Source organism: Pogoniulus pusillus, chromosome 12 (genome assembly GCF_015220805.1).
Source record: "Pogoniulus pusillus isolate bPogPus1 chromosome 12, bPogPus1.pri, whole genome shotgun sequence".
In the NCBI taxonomy this organism is placed as follows: Eukaryota; Metazoa; Chordata; class Aves; order Piciformes; family Lybiidae; genus Pogoniulus; species Pogoniulus pusillus.
Window position 1 is genome coordinate 5,421,123 of NC_087275.1, and position 15,133 is coordinate 5,436,255.

General features: G+C 42.2%; 1 long non-coding RNA gene across 1 annotated transcript in view; it reads left to right on the top strand.

Moving 5' to 3' along the window:
• Positions 1-15,133, top strand: part of LOC135180088 (uncharacterized) — a 79,809-nt gene that overhangs the window by 37,296 nt on the left and 27,380 nt on the right. The window lies entirely within an intron of this gene.

The following is a 15,133-nucleotide window of genomic DNA, read 5'->3' on the forward strand; positions in this document are numbered from 1 at the left end:
ACTCTACATGCCATTAACTTTCCTACCCTGTCCCCATAAAAAAAGATCTAACTGATCAATCTGAGGTGTGATGACTGGCAAAAGATATAGCATTAGAAATGAATCCAGTGGCAAGTTTAATGTCAGAAACTCAATGTAAATTACACTGGGTTTTAGCAGAGTTATGATACATGCTGTCAGAGGAGATTTTAACAGTCATAATTGCAATGGAGGACTGAACTGTACTTTTTTAGTTACCTGTTATAGCCCCTTTATTAAAAGGCCAATCTGCAATTCTTTTAAAAGTGTTAAAGGGTTGGACTTGATGATCTGTGAGGTCTCTTCCAACCCTGATGATACTGTGATACAATTCAACAAAAAAAGAGAAAGAAACAGAGAAATATAGGTTTGGAAGACAGGTGTTTCAACAAGAACATCAGTCATTTTACAATGTATACAGTGTTCTGTCTTAGATTCTGTTTCTGTTCTTTGTTCTGCTATGTATACATCTATGAAATCATACCTATCTCTGTCTTTGCCTGCTGTAAAACCTTTGTCTCAGTCCTATTTTCTGCTTCTTCCTTCTTGCAGTCTTGGTAGTCTTATTAATTACCACTGATGATAACTATGGCAAGAAGCTAGTAAATAAGAAAATCTATTCCTTTATGAAAACTGACTACAAAAGAAAAACAGAACCGAAAAACAGAACCAAAAAACCCCAAATCAGAACAAAAAAATCAGATGTGAAAGCCAAGTACCACCTCCAAACTCTTTGTTTTCAAGGCTGCTGTTTCTTTGCAGCTGCAATTTATCTTACTCTGATAGCAGAAGCAATTAGTCAAGTTATTTTAATAGTAATGTGGCTGGCTTGCACTATTTTTATAGAATCATAGAATGGTTTAGGTTGGAAAGGACCTCAAGGATCACCCAGTTCCAACTCCTGCCATAGGCAGGGCCACCTCTCACTAGAACAGGTCTCTCAAGGCCTCATCCAACCTGGCCTTGAACACCTCCAGGGAGGGAGCATCCACAACCTCCCTGGGCAACCTGTGCCAGTGTCTCATTGTTTTCTCAGTGTTTATGACAGTATTCCCTGATACAGCTCTTTTTGGTTTTAATTCATAGAAATGAAGACTATATAGATTTATTAGATGATTTAATGTGACAATCTGCATGAAAGAGCCATCTGTTTTCATGCAATTACTCCAATATTAGGTTAAATAATTTGTGCACAGCAAACCCATGTTTTCCAGAAGAGCTTTTAGATTTGACTGGAAATATTCCTGACAGCAAAAATACATAATTGTGTGCAGTACCTTGTTCTGATGCATAGCTACTTCATCATCAATGGTATGTGTCTAAATTCTTATTTCACTATGCCTAACTGTATCATAGAATCAACCAGTTTGGAAGAGACCGCCAAGATAATCCAGCCCAACCTATCCCCCAGCCCCATCCAGTCAACTAGACCATGGCACTAAGTGCCTCATCCAGTCTTTTCTTCAAGACCTCCAGCCACAGCTTCTTGACATGACTTCACCAGGTTTCTCTCAGGAAGTACTTACAACCAATCACCAGTCTTTCAATATGGTCATTGCATAAGTATATGAGACAGCTTTCTAACTTGTATGTGCCCAGGTGGCCAAGAGAGCCAATGGCATCCTGGCCTGTATCAGGAACAGTGTGGCCAGTAGCACAAGAGAGGTTATTCTTCCCCTGTACTCAACACTGGTCAGGCCACACCTTGAATACTGTATCCAGTTCTGGCTCTGCAATTCAAGAGAAATGTTGAGATACTGAAATGTGTCCAGAGAAGGGCAATGAAGCTGGTGAGGGGCCAAGACTGCACATGGCATTGCAACCTGCCTGCCCCTCTGCAAGGCTTCTGCTGAATCAGGAATCAAGAGGATCCAGGTCAGAGACTATGCTGTAGACTCCCAGCTTCCTGAGAAAAGGGCCTGGGAAAACTCCAAAGCCTCTAGTGGCTCTGAGACCACTGACAGCAACTTCTCCACGTATTTTGGGTACTGTCTGATACTATTTTGTGAGTAAATACTTACAACCTCTTGTAATTCACTAATTGCCTTCTGCCATAAGCAGAAAGACGCTTCCTGTGTCCATCTAGTGGCTAAGTGGTATAATTAACCACAAGAACCTTCTCTTCAAGTATAGTGCTTGCATTTGCCATGTTAACAAGTAAGTGCTCTAGTTTTCCCTGTTCTCTGGATGTGTAAGTTTCCAAGCTGTGCCTTTCAATCCTTGTGAATAACTTTTCTGGCAAGATTTAATGTTCATGAACAGTTTTCACAGTCACTAACAGTCTTCACCTGGATACCAAAATTAATACAGATTATTAATCTTGCGTAATTCACACACACATGTAGCATCCCACACTACATTTGGTCTTTCCCTTGTCTTTCCCTTTCCTTTCCTTTCCTTTCCTTTCCTTTCCTTTCCTTTCCTTTCCTTTCCTTTCCTTTCCTTTCCTTTCCTTTCCTTTCCCTTTCCTTTCCTTTCCTTTCCTTTCCTTTCCTTTCCTTTCCTTTCCTTTCCTTTCCTTTCCTTTCCTTTCCTTTCCTTTCCTTTCCTTTCCTTTCCTTTCCTTTCCTCTCCTCTCCTCTCCTCTCCTCTCCTCTCCTCTCCTCTCCTCTCCTCTCCTCTCCTCTCCTCTCCTCTCCTCTCCTCTCCTCTCCTCTCCTCTCCTCTCCTCTCCTCTCCTCTCCTCTCCTCTCCTCTCCTCTCCTCTCCTCTCCTCTCCTCTCCTCTCCTCTCCTCTCCTCTCCTCTCCTCTCCTCTCCTCTCCTCTCCTCTCCTCTCCTCTCCTCTCCTCTCCTCTCCTCTCCTCTCCTCTCCTCTCCTCTCCTCTCCTCTCCTCTCCTCTCCTCTCCTCTTATTTTCCTCTCTTTTCTTTTCTTTTCTTTTCTTTTCTTTTCTTTTCTTTTCTTTTCTTTTCTTTTCTTTTCTTTTCTTTTCTTTTCTTTTCTTTTCTTTCCTTTCCTTTCCTTTCCTTTTCATTTCTTTTCTTTTCTTTTCTTTCATATCCTTGACCTAATTCATCATAGAAATGAATTCACAGTCCAAAATAACTCCTGGTCGGTACAATGTACCCACCACAGAATGCTAGAATCTATAAGAAATGCATAATGTTCTTTCACACATTTCTCATGTGGATGTCCTGGAAAGTAATTTCCCCTGGCAGTTATTATAAGAACATAACTGAAGATTAACTTAATTTCTTCTCCTTGGTTTTTTTTTTTTTTTGGGGGGGGGGAGGGAGGGGTGTTGCTTTTTTTTTCTTTTGAGTTTAATTCTATTCTCAGGTGTGGCTAAGTCTTTAGAGGATGTTGTTGGAGTGCACATGCATTTTGGATTTCAGTGGTTGTCTAGTCACTGCTACCACTTCCATTCGCTTCATGTAATGATCTCATTTCATGTAAGAGAAACTATACCAATACACTCAAGAAGAATCATGGCATCTGGTCTGGAATCAACCACAGATGGGTATGTATGAACCTCCAGTGTTTTTTATGCAATACTGGAGGGGAAAAGTGTGCCATGTACATCTCTCCCAGACTTGTATTTCAACCTTGTTATGACAGATAACAGCTCAAATACTAGAGAGGCAAATCTCTTTTGAGATACATCCTTTATTATCTGCTACATGGAAAAAACTTTGTGCCAGTGTTTGAAAATATACTGAAAACAGCATCATGTGGCATGGGGAACTTCTAAAAGCAAGAGCTAAATGTGTCTTTGAAGTAAGTTTGTTAGATACAAGAGTTCTGTCTTGCAAACCTGTGTATCGTGAGGTTGGACTGACTGATTTAAATGAGAACTGGTGGTTAGGAGTGTGCAAATAGGTACATCACAGTAAGAACAGCTCCCTTTTTTGGTAAAATGGTGACAGGAAAAAGGCCAATACAGGATTTGCTAATAGTTCTTACACAGTGCTACCAAGCATCTCTTATCATTTGAGCTTTGTGCTTGTATGCAGCAGTTTTCTCTGTGCGTGTCTAGTGAGACACAACAACTTATGTGTGTAATCCCTGACATTTCTGTGCTCTTTGTTACTAAATGCATAGGTTCCTCCACATCACTTTATCTGTCATCTTGATGATTGTGCTGCATCCTACAGCATTTCTATGGAACTGACAAAAATAGCAGAGAAAGAGGCTGTGAAATAAACACAATATGGCATTATGACATTTGATTACAAACCAATCCGTTTTTAACCTGCTTTTGATGTCAAATTATAATCAGAGCTAGCAATGGGCAGAGGCCTTTTTATTTTGCAACTTCCATGTTTTATCTAATTTGCAAATCACAGGTAATCAAAATTGTGTATTTTTTTTTTTAATATACTTGGAATTCAGATTATTGCCCTGAGTAATATCTGTAGATGGTCTTTTTCTTCCTTTTAAAACTCCTTTTCCCCCCTTTAACAGCATCATTCATTATGTTGCCTGTACAATACTTTGTTTGCAATGGAACACTGCACTTAGATACAGGCTTCTGATGGAAATTAGAAAACAGCATTCTTCAATGCCTTCTGCCCAATTTCCTTTTAAACTTCTATTGTAGTGTGACTATTTCTGAATATAGAATATTTGTCCTACCCTAGCATACAAAGAAAACAAATTTAACAAGGACATAACAAAGCGTGGTCAAAGAAATTTGCCAGTTCTTTATCAGTGATTTGGATGAGGGGATTGAGTAAACCCTCAGTAAGTTTGCAGTCAACACCAAGGTGGGATCACAGGAGCACAGGATGTTAGGGGCTGGAAAGGACCCAAGGAGATCATCAAGTCCAACCCACCCTGACAGAGCAGGACCACACAATCTAGCACTGATCACAGAGGAACACATCCAGACAAGCCTTGAAAGTCTTCAGAGAAGGAGACTCCACAACCTCTCTGGGGAGCCTGTTCCAGTGCTCTGTGACCCTTCCAGTAAAGAAGTTCCCCCCTCTTTTGCAGCAACTTACACCCATTGCTCCTTGTCCTGTCTCAAGGAGCAAGTGAGCAGAGCCTGTCCCCCTGCTCCTGGCCAGCCCTTGGATATGAGGGGTGTGGTGTCCATCTGCTGGAATATAAGGAGGCTCTGCAGAGAGAACAAGACAGACTGGATAGACAGGCTGATGCTAGAAGTACTGAGATTCAACAGTGTTGAAGCATCAAGAGCTGCATTTGGGTCACAACCACCCAGTGCAACATTACAGGCTTGGGGAAGAGTGGCTGGAAAGCTGCCCAGTGGAGAAGCATCTGGAGTGTTGATTGGTAGCCAGCTGAACATGAGCCAGAAGTGTGCTCAGGTGAGGAAGAAAGCTGATTGCATCCTGACTTGCCACAGGAATAGTGTGGCAAACTACTCTAGGGATGTGATCGCCCTCCTTTACTTGACACAGGTGAGGCCACACCTGAAGTACTGTGTTCAGTCTGGGGCTCCTTGCTACAAGAATTACATTGAATTGCTGGAATATATCCAAAGAAGAGTAAGTAAGCTGGTGAAGGACCTTGAACACAAGTCTTGTGTGAAATGGATGAGGAAGCTGGGACTGCCTTCAGAAGAAGGGTCCAAGCAGAAACCTCATCATCCTCCACAACTACCTCAGAGGAGGTTGGGATAAAGTGGGGGTCAGTCTCTTCTCAGGTGAAAAGAGGAGACAGCCTCAGGTTGTGCCAGGGGAGTTTCAGAATGGATATTAGGAAAAATTTCGTCACATAATGACTTACCAAGCACGAGAGCAGGCTCCCCAGGGAGGTGGGTTTGTTAGTTTGAAGCTAGCTAGAATGTTTTGGTGAGAAGAATTAGATTACAGGCTGTGAAAAGGAAACATTGGTGATGTCTGCTTCACTCATAGGCTTGCTGAGAGGTATAAGAACAAGAACTTAAATATAGATAGCAGAGCTGCTCTCTGGGCTTTGTGGGCTGCACTTCTCTCTCTAACCTAACCTGCCATCTGTGTGACTAATCCATCTGCTTCCTAACCCCCTGGCCGACCCTCAAAAGTACCTTAAACACAAGGCAAGATCTAGGGTAAGGTAGAGAGATGGGAGAAAGGTAGAGGGGTGGTTGAGAGCCCCTCTTGGGGACTCTGTTGTGTTTCTGTATTACATTTTACCCTGTATATCTCTGCCTATAGCTGAGGTTTCAGGGAGGGCTGTTGTGTTTTTGTATTACTTTTTAACTTGTCTATTTCTGTCTATACTGTAACTATCTGCTTGTATATTGTGCTAAGCTGTGCTTCACTCAATCTCCAGAGCTACTGAGTCTAGTCTGGGTGATTTCCAAAGCGTAGGGGGGTGGGGAACACCCAAACCATCACAGTGGTAAAGTCACCACCCTTGGAGGTATTTAAAAGATATGGTGCTCAGAGACATGGCTTCATATTAGTGCCTTATCAGTAGTGGTGGGATTGTGAGCTCTAGGTGAGCTGTGGACATAATCTCAGAGGTCCCTTTCAACCTAGGATCATAGAAAAATAATTCATAGGATCATAGAATCAGCCAGGTTGGAAGAGACCTCCAAGATCATCCAGTCCAACCTAGCACCCAGCCCTAGCCAGTCAACCAGACCATGGCACTAAGTGCCTCAGCCAGGCTCAATAGTTCCATGATTCTATGATTAACTTCATTAGAAACCTATATTGGAGACTCAAAAGATCAACAGTATGTCCCAATTCAACTTTGGTACCAAAAGAAGATGAACCTAAAGTCCTTCAGATGTGAATGTGAGACTCAACCAGTAACATAAATTGCATGAGCCTGACCTGCAGCAGTCAGTTGTCAGCTCAAGGAATAATGAAAAGTTCAGAGAAACCCTCACAAACACTTCATCAGAAAATATCAACAAAGGAATAATTGAACAAACCTCTAAGCCTTTAGTAATTTAACAGACACTTCTTGCTATTCCTTTATATTATGTACATTTTCAACTCTTTTTCTTGGCTCACTTTCATTTAATTTCTCTCATATGGAATGTAACCACAAGAGGCAAATGAGTCTGCAATCAAAGGCAACAAATGAGCTTGTGATGTGTGCTAGTTTGAGCTAGCTAAGATATTTTGGTGAGAAGAATTAGATTACAGGCTGTGAAAAGGGACCAATGGTGATGCCTGCTTCACTCATAGGCTTGCTGAGATGCATAAAAACAAAAACATAAATATAGATAACAGATTTTCTCACTCTGGCTCTGTCTGCATGCACTTCTCTCTCTAACTTGCTGCCTAATAGATCTGTCTGCTTCCTAATCCCCCTGGCTGATTCTCCAGACTCACCTTGAACGTAAGGCAAAGTCTGGGGTAAGTAGAGGAGTGGAAAGAAGGTGGAAGGGTAGTTGGGAGCCCCTCCTGGGGACTGATTTCTGGGAGGGCTGTTGTGTTTCTGTATTTTTAAGTTGTCTATTTCTGTCTATAGTTGTAGATACTGTAAATACCTGCTTGTATATTGTGCTAAGCTGTAAATACAAAGCTTCATTTCTTAATTTCCAGCTTGGCTGAGTCTAGTCTGTGTGATTTTCCTAAGTGTGGGGGGGTGGGTAACACCCAAACCATCACATGAAGTTAAAGAGATATTTTGTGCAATAGTGTATAATTTTGGTAAGAAATTCTTTCTCTTCTAGGGTAACAAATCAAACCAACGGACTTGTCGAGTCCAATGCCTTCAGTTTAAACAACCCTTACACAGCTGTTATCCATAACTGCAGCAAGACACAATGTGCCCAGGTGGCCAAGAGAGCCAGTGGCATCCTGGCCTGCATCAGCAATGGTGTGGCCAGCAGGAGCAGGGAGGTCATTCTACCCCTGTACTCTGCACTGGTTAGACCACACCTTGAGTCCTGTGTTCAGTTCTGGGCCCCCCAGTTTAGGAGGGACATTGAGATGCTTGAGTGTGTCCAGAGAAGGGCAACGAGGCTGGGGAGAGGCCTTGAGCACAGCCCTACGAGGAGAGGCTGAGGGAGCTGGGATTGGTTAGCCTGGAGAAGAGGAGGCTCAGGGGAGACCTCATTGCTGTCTACAACTACCTGAGGGGTGGTTGTGGCCAGGAGGAGGTTGCTCTCTTCTCTCAGGTGGCCAGCACCAGAACAAGAGGACACAGCCTCAGGCTGCACCAGGGGAGATTTAGGCTGGAGGTGAGGAGAAAGTTCTTCACTGAGAGAGTCATTGGACACTGGAATGGGCTGCCTGGGGAGGTGGTGGAGTCGCCGTCCTTGGAGCTGTTCAAGGCAGGATTGGACGTGGCACTTGGTGCCATGGTCTAGCCTTGAGCTCTGTGGTAAAGGGTTGGACTTGATGATCTGTGAGGTCTCTTCCAACCCTGATGATACTGTGAGACTGTGAAAAGGGTTTATTCCATTTCACAGTGATTGTAACAGTGCAGGTATGATTAAATTTGGTAGCATCTAATACCTGTTTTGCATAAGATAAAAGATTTTTCCAGAAAGAGTTGATAGAAAATCAATCTGAAAGGTAAAATAATTCATTATGGGAATTAAATTATGGTGGTATTTGATGTCACAGCTAAGCTGGTGGCAAGCAGCTGACAGAAGGGGTGAACATATTCTCTACTCCTGACTTCTGGCCAAGCATTCATTCCCCTCCCTGTGCTCCATCAGCATCAGGCATAAGAGTCTGATGTCAAGACAGTAAACCAGGAGACTTCTTTTCAAAGTATCTTTTTGTAGATTTTTGGGTAACACATTTTCTTTCAGTGGCAGCTGGCTGATAAATTGGATAGCAAACTCTGTCCTTGGTCTCAATCACTAATTGTCTTTCTGACCGCATCAACATGAATAAATTGATTGGAACAGATGAAACACCGAAACAAGATCATAAAACCAAGCAAAATGCTCGTTCTTTTGTAAACACAATGAAAATTGTAAAGCTCTATTTCACTGCTTGGAGAGCTTTCTCTCTGCACTTAGATGTGTTACCACTGCCATAAAGCTCACATAGCCAAGTCTTGTCCATGCTAAAAGCCCACCCTTCAGATGTTGGGAATAGTAATATTAAATGTAGTGATTCTGTAGAACTGTCTGAATGTATCACAGAATCACAGTATCACAGTATCATCAGGGTTGGAAGAGACCTCACAGATCATCAAGTCCAACCCTTTAGCACAGAGCTCAAGGCTAGACCATGGCACCAAGTGCCACGTCCAATCCTGCCTTGAACAGCTCCAGGGACAGCGACTCCACCACCTCCCCGGGCAGCCCATTCCAGTGTCCAATGACTCTCTCAGTGAAGAACTTTCTCCTCACCTCCAGCCTAAATCTCCCCTGGCACAGCTTGAGGCTGTGTCCTCTCATTCTGGCGCCGGCCACCTGAGAGAAGAGAGCAACCTCCTCCTGGCCACAACCTCCCCTCAGGTAGTTGTAGACAGCAATAAGGTCACCCCTGAGCCTCCTCTTCTCCAGGCTAACCAATCCCAGCTCCCTCAGCCTCTCCTCGTAGGGCTGTGCTCGAGGCCTCTCCCCAGCCTCGTTGCCCTTCTCTGGACACGCTCAAGCATCTCAATGTCCCTCCTAAACTGGGGGGCCCAGAACTGAACACAGTACTCAAGGTGTGCTCTAACCAGTGCAGAGTACAGGGGCAGAATTTTGTTGTTGTTACACATACTTTGCAGTATAGTGAATATATTCTGACCTTTGCAGAAATTTAAGATGAAGATAACATGGAAATTGGGACACATAGGGGAAAAAAAGATTAGCTGTGCTAGTTTGAGCCTAGCTAGAATATTTTGGTGAGAACAAATAGATTATAGGCTGTGAAAAGGAAACAATGCTGATGTCTGCTTCACTCATAGGCTTGCTGAGATGTATAAAAACAAGAACACAAATACAGATAACAGAGTTGCTCTCTGGCTTCTGGCTGCCTCCCTTCTCCATATAACCTGCTGTCTAACTAATCTGTCTGCTTCCTAATCCCCTGGCTGATTCTCCAAACTCACCTTGAATGTAAGGCAAACTCTGAGATAAGGTAGAGAGTTGGAAGGGAGGTGGAAGGGTGGTTGGGAGCCCCTCCTGGGGACACAGGTTTCTGGGAGGGCTGCTGTGTTTCTGTATTACTTTTAACTTGTGTATTTCTGTCTATAGCTATATATATTGTAAATACCTACTTGAATATTGTGATAAGCTGTAAATATAAAGCTTTGTTCTTTAATTTCCATATGGATGAGTCTAGTCTGGGTGATTTTCATAAGTGTGGGGGGGGTGGGTAACACCCAAACCATCACATTAGCATAAAACACTTCCTTACATGTCAACTACAGCAGTTGCCAGCCCATTAGTCATCTAATAGTGATACTACCTCCTGCAAGCTCCATGAAATTCACTGCACTTCTTTGAAGGATTCCTTTTTGAAATCAGAACAATGTAGTGGAGTATTCATGTTTTGTGCTGCAGAATAAAAGAACAGTGACGAGTAAGTTGCAAAGAGGTAATGGATATTTTGCCAAATCTGATACAGGGAGGTTTCTTTTGAAGGATTTCCTCTGACACTGCAAACATGCATGGTCCTAAAGAATCAGGAAACAGGCAGTAGTGTCCTTTAGCCACACAAAGGATGACTTTCAGTATTTTATGCATATTAGGTTAATGTCCCTTGTTTTAGGGAACAGTCTAATTGAAGACAATTGCTCCTCTATGCATCCCTCTGTGATCTCTGCTAGCTTGTGTGGTCCTGCTCTAGAGGGGGGTTGGACTTGATGATCTTCTCGGGTTTTTTCCAACCCCTAATATCCTTTGATCCTGTGACAAGCAAAACAGCTGTAATGACTTCCAACAAAAGAAGAAAAAAACCGAGAGCAATAGGGAGCACAAGTGATTTTGGACTGCATGATCCTGGTGGTCCTTTCCAACCATAGCCATTCATAGTGATTAGATGTTGTGCTGAGGGATTTGGTTTAGTCAGGGACTTGTCAGTGTGAAACTGATGATTGGGCTCTATGAGCTTGAAGGGCTTTTCCAATCTGAGAAATACTGTGTCCAGTTCTGGACCCCTCAATTCAAGAAGGATTTTGAGGTGCTGGAACATGTCCAGAGAAGGGCAACAAAGCTGGTGAGGGGCCTGGAGCACAAATCCTATGAGGAGAGGTTGAGGGAGCTGGGCCTGTTTAGCCTGGAGAAGAGGAGGCTCAGGGGTGATCTTATTACTGTCTACAACTACCTGAAGGGCCATTGTAGCCAGGTGGGGGTTGGCCTCTTCTGCCAGGCAACCAGCAATAGAACAAGGGGACACAGTCTCAAGTTGTGCCAGGGTAGGTATAGGCTGGATATTAGGAAGAAGTTCTTCACAGAGAGAGTGATTGGCATTGGAATGGGCTGCCCAGGGAGGTGGTGGAGGCACCGTCCCTGGGGGTCTTCAAGAAAAGACTGGCTGAGGCACTTAGTGCCATGGTCTAGTTGATTGGATAGGGCAGGGTGATAGGTTGGACTGGATGCTCTTGGAGGTCTCTTCCAACCTGGTTGATTCTATGATTCTGTGATTCTGTGATAAATGCTGGTTTCTTCACTTAACTACACGTTTCTTTATCAGCGTGGATATATCATCTTTAGAAGCAATAATACATTGGGTAGAGTATCTCCTCTGAAAGCAAATTAAATTTATCCTTTGAAAGTAAATTAAATTTAATTAATATTATTCTCCAAAATCAATGTATCTTGCCTTTTTATGCCCTAGAAAATTCAGTACTGATTATTCCTGGGCAAAGGAGCTTTGATGGTTGGAGTATTCTCTTGAGTTTATAATGACCAACCCAGAAAATACATAGGTGAGCACTCTTATCAAGTCCACTATAACCAAATAAAGCATTTAGAGCAGTTAATTAAAATAAGCCATTAAAGGTACATACATGGCAAGAAGCAGCTACTGACTGAAAAATCACTATAAAATGTAATTAAGTTCAAATATTTCCTTTGGTTTACCAAAATTAATGTAGGTCTTTTTGCCAGCATAACATAAAGATCTGTAACTGGGCACTCTATTTTAAGACACAACTATTGTCTTCAATTTTTAATCATAACAGCATTTCAAATTTCCATTAAATTCATTACAAGAATAAATTCAATCATGTTTCTTCAGCTATGCTTAAACCAGTTTGCTTTCAGCAGTGGCTGCTGTAGAGCAGGTGATTTTGTTAGTGTTGGAAAGTGAAATACGAGACAGGTTTACAGTATGAACCAAACTAATTATTGTGCTGGTTTGAGGCTAATTGGAATATTTTAATGAGAAGAATTAGATTATAGGCTGTGAAAAGGGAGCAATGGTGATGGCTACTGCACTCATAGGCTTGCTGAGATACATAAAAACACGGGAATGGGCTGCCCAGGGAGGTGGTGGAGTCACCATCCCTGGAGGTGTTCAAGAAAAGACTGGATGAGGCACTCAGTGCCATGGTCTGGTTGATTGGCTAGGGCTGGGTGCTAGGCTGGACTGGCTGATCTTGGAGGTCTCTTCCAAACTGGTTGATTCTATGATTCTATGATCTGAGGCATCTTAATTTTGAAAACATTGATGTCATGTAATGCATAATGGAAGTTATGACTTCTTGCAGAATTTTGATATGATTCTTAACAAAATTCTTAGAAAGGTTTGGAACGAATTTGGAGTTCACTGACATTGAGCCCTTGTGATTCAGTTACTATGTAGAGTGCTAGGGCTGTTAAGTGGGAAGGATATTGGTTTGGCAGAAAACCAGCACTGTTCTAAACCAGGAAGCCACCAATGCTGCTCTTTCCCCACCAAACTCAATAAAGCAGACCAACAGAAATTAATAAATGAAAACATAAACACTATTTTAATGCATACTTCCAAAGAGTCATTAAGAAATTACCTCAGAATAATTAAAGCTGTTAATGATGAAATTAAAAATAATTAAAAGGAAAAGAAAGGAAAATAAAAGAAAAGATAAGAAAGGAAAGGAAAAGAAAGGAAAAGAAAAGAAAAGAAAAGAAAAGAAAAGAAAAGAAAAGAAAAGAAAAGAAAAGAAAAGAAAAGAAAAGAAAAGAAAAGAAAAGAAAAGAAAAGAAAAGAAAAGAAAAGAAAAGAAAAGAAAAGAAAAGAAAAGAAAAGAAAAGAAGAGAAAATGAAAGAAAATGCAACCAAGAAAGTGGAAGTATGACCTAGCTAAATTGTTGTCTGAAATGAAAGTGCACCTCCTTGGTGGTACTGAAAACATTGTGAGCTGTTCTACCACCCAAAACATCTTTCTTTAGAATAAGATCATAGAATCATAGAATCAGCCAGGTTGGAAGAGACCTCCAAGATCATCCAGTCCAACCTATCACACAGACCTAGCCAATCAACTAGACCATGGCACTAAGTGCCTTAGCCTGTCTTTTTTTGAATACCTCCAGAGATGGTGACTCCACCACCTCCCTGGGCAGCCCATTCCAATGCCAATCACTCTCTCTGGCAAGAACTTCCTCCTAACATTCAGCCTAGACCTCCTCTAGCACAATTTGAGATTGTGTCCCCTTTTTCTGTTGCTGGTTAGCTGGCAGAAGACAGTAATCCCCAGCTGGCTACAGCCTCCCTTCAGGTAGTTGTAGACATCAATGAGGTCACCCCTGAACCTCCTCTTCTCCAGGCTGCACACCCCCAGCTCCCTCAGCCTCTCCTCATAGGGTTTGTGTTCCAGGTCCCTCAACAGCTTTGTTGCCCTTCTCTGGACACGTTCCAGCACCTCAACATCTCTCTGGAATTGAGGAGCCCAGACCTGGACACAGTACTCAAGGTGTGGCCTGACCAGTGCTGAGTACAGGGGCAGAATAACCTCCCTTGTCCTACTGGCCACACTGCTCCTGATGCAGGCCAGGACACCGTTGGCTCTCTTGGCCACCTGGGCACACTGCTGGCTCATCTTCAGCCTACTACCTGCCAGTACCCCCAGGTCCTTTTCTTCCTGGCTTCCTTGTTTGTAATATGGTGTAAGTCATCAGTGCTCCTGAATAGTGATCAAGTATGAGCAGCTGGAATGCTTTCAATGGCTCAGTACTTCTCTGATATGGTATTACAAGCATGCTTAGCTTGCGAATATGCAAACCATTAGCATTTCCTTTCCTTTTGGGGATGGAACTGTGAAAAAAAACCAGATCTTTAATATTTACAGCTTGATTTATTACCTTGTTAAGCACAGTTAGCGAGGCAAACTTTTTAATTTATGCCAAAATTCAAGAAAAGGTTTATAAATTTTAGAAGTTTACCTTGACTGAAAATTGCCTTTTAAAAATCTAATTTATAAAAGAAGTTATAAAACTCTACAGAGTGATTCAGGAAGCATTTTAATTTTATTTTTTTTTACCCCTTAACAGTTTTTAAATCATTGTGTGCTGCTCTTTTTGCTTTGGCACTGAACTACTTACATGTTTCTAAATATCTAATTAACTCTGTAATTAAGATAAACACTTCATACTCAAATGGATCCCTTATTGTGTTAGTTGGAGCCTAGCTGGGGTATTTTAGTGAGAGGAATTAGATTATAGGCTGTGAAAAGGAAACAATGCTGATGTCTACTTCACTCATAGGCTTGCTGAGATGAACACAAACATAGAAAACAGAGTTGCTCTCTGTCTCTGTCTGCATGCACTTCTCTCTCTAGCCTGTTGTCCCTGTGACTAATCCTTCTGCTTTTTAACCCTCCAGGCTGATTCTCCAAGCTCACCTTGAACATAAGGCAAAGTCTGGGTTAAGGCAGAGGGGTGGAAGGGAGGTGGAAGGGTGGTTGGTAGCCCCTCATGGGGACTCTGGTTTCTGGGAGGGCTGTTGTGTTTCTGTATTACCTTTAACTTATCTATTTCTGTCTATAGCTGTACAGATTGTAAACACCTGCTTGTATCTTGTGCTAAGCTGTAAATATAAAGCTTAATTCCTTAATTTCCAGCTCGGTTGAGTCTAGTCTGAGTGATTTCATGAGACTGGAGAGGGCAAGTAACACCCAAACCACCACAGTTAAACACAGAACCAATTGTAATGTGCCTATCATCCTAAAGAGCAGAACATAGACTACTTTAACATTTGTATAGTACTAATACTAAGATCTTATTACTAGTTATCTAAGTTTACACACAAAATGCTTCTAAGTGTACCACTTGAGAGCTTTTTGCTATCTCTGGATACTCATATTTTTTTTCACCATGAAGAGAAATCATGAATTTG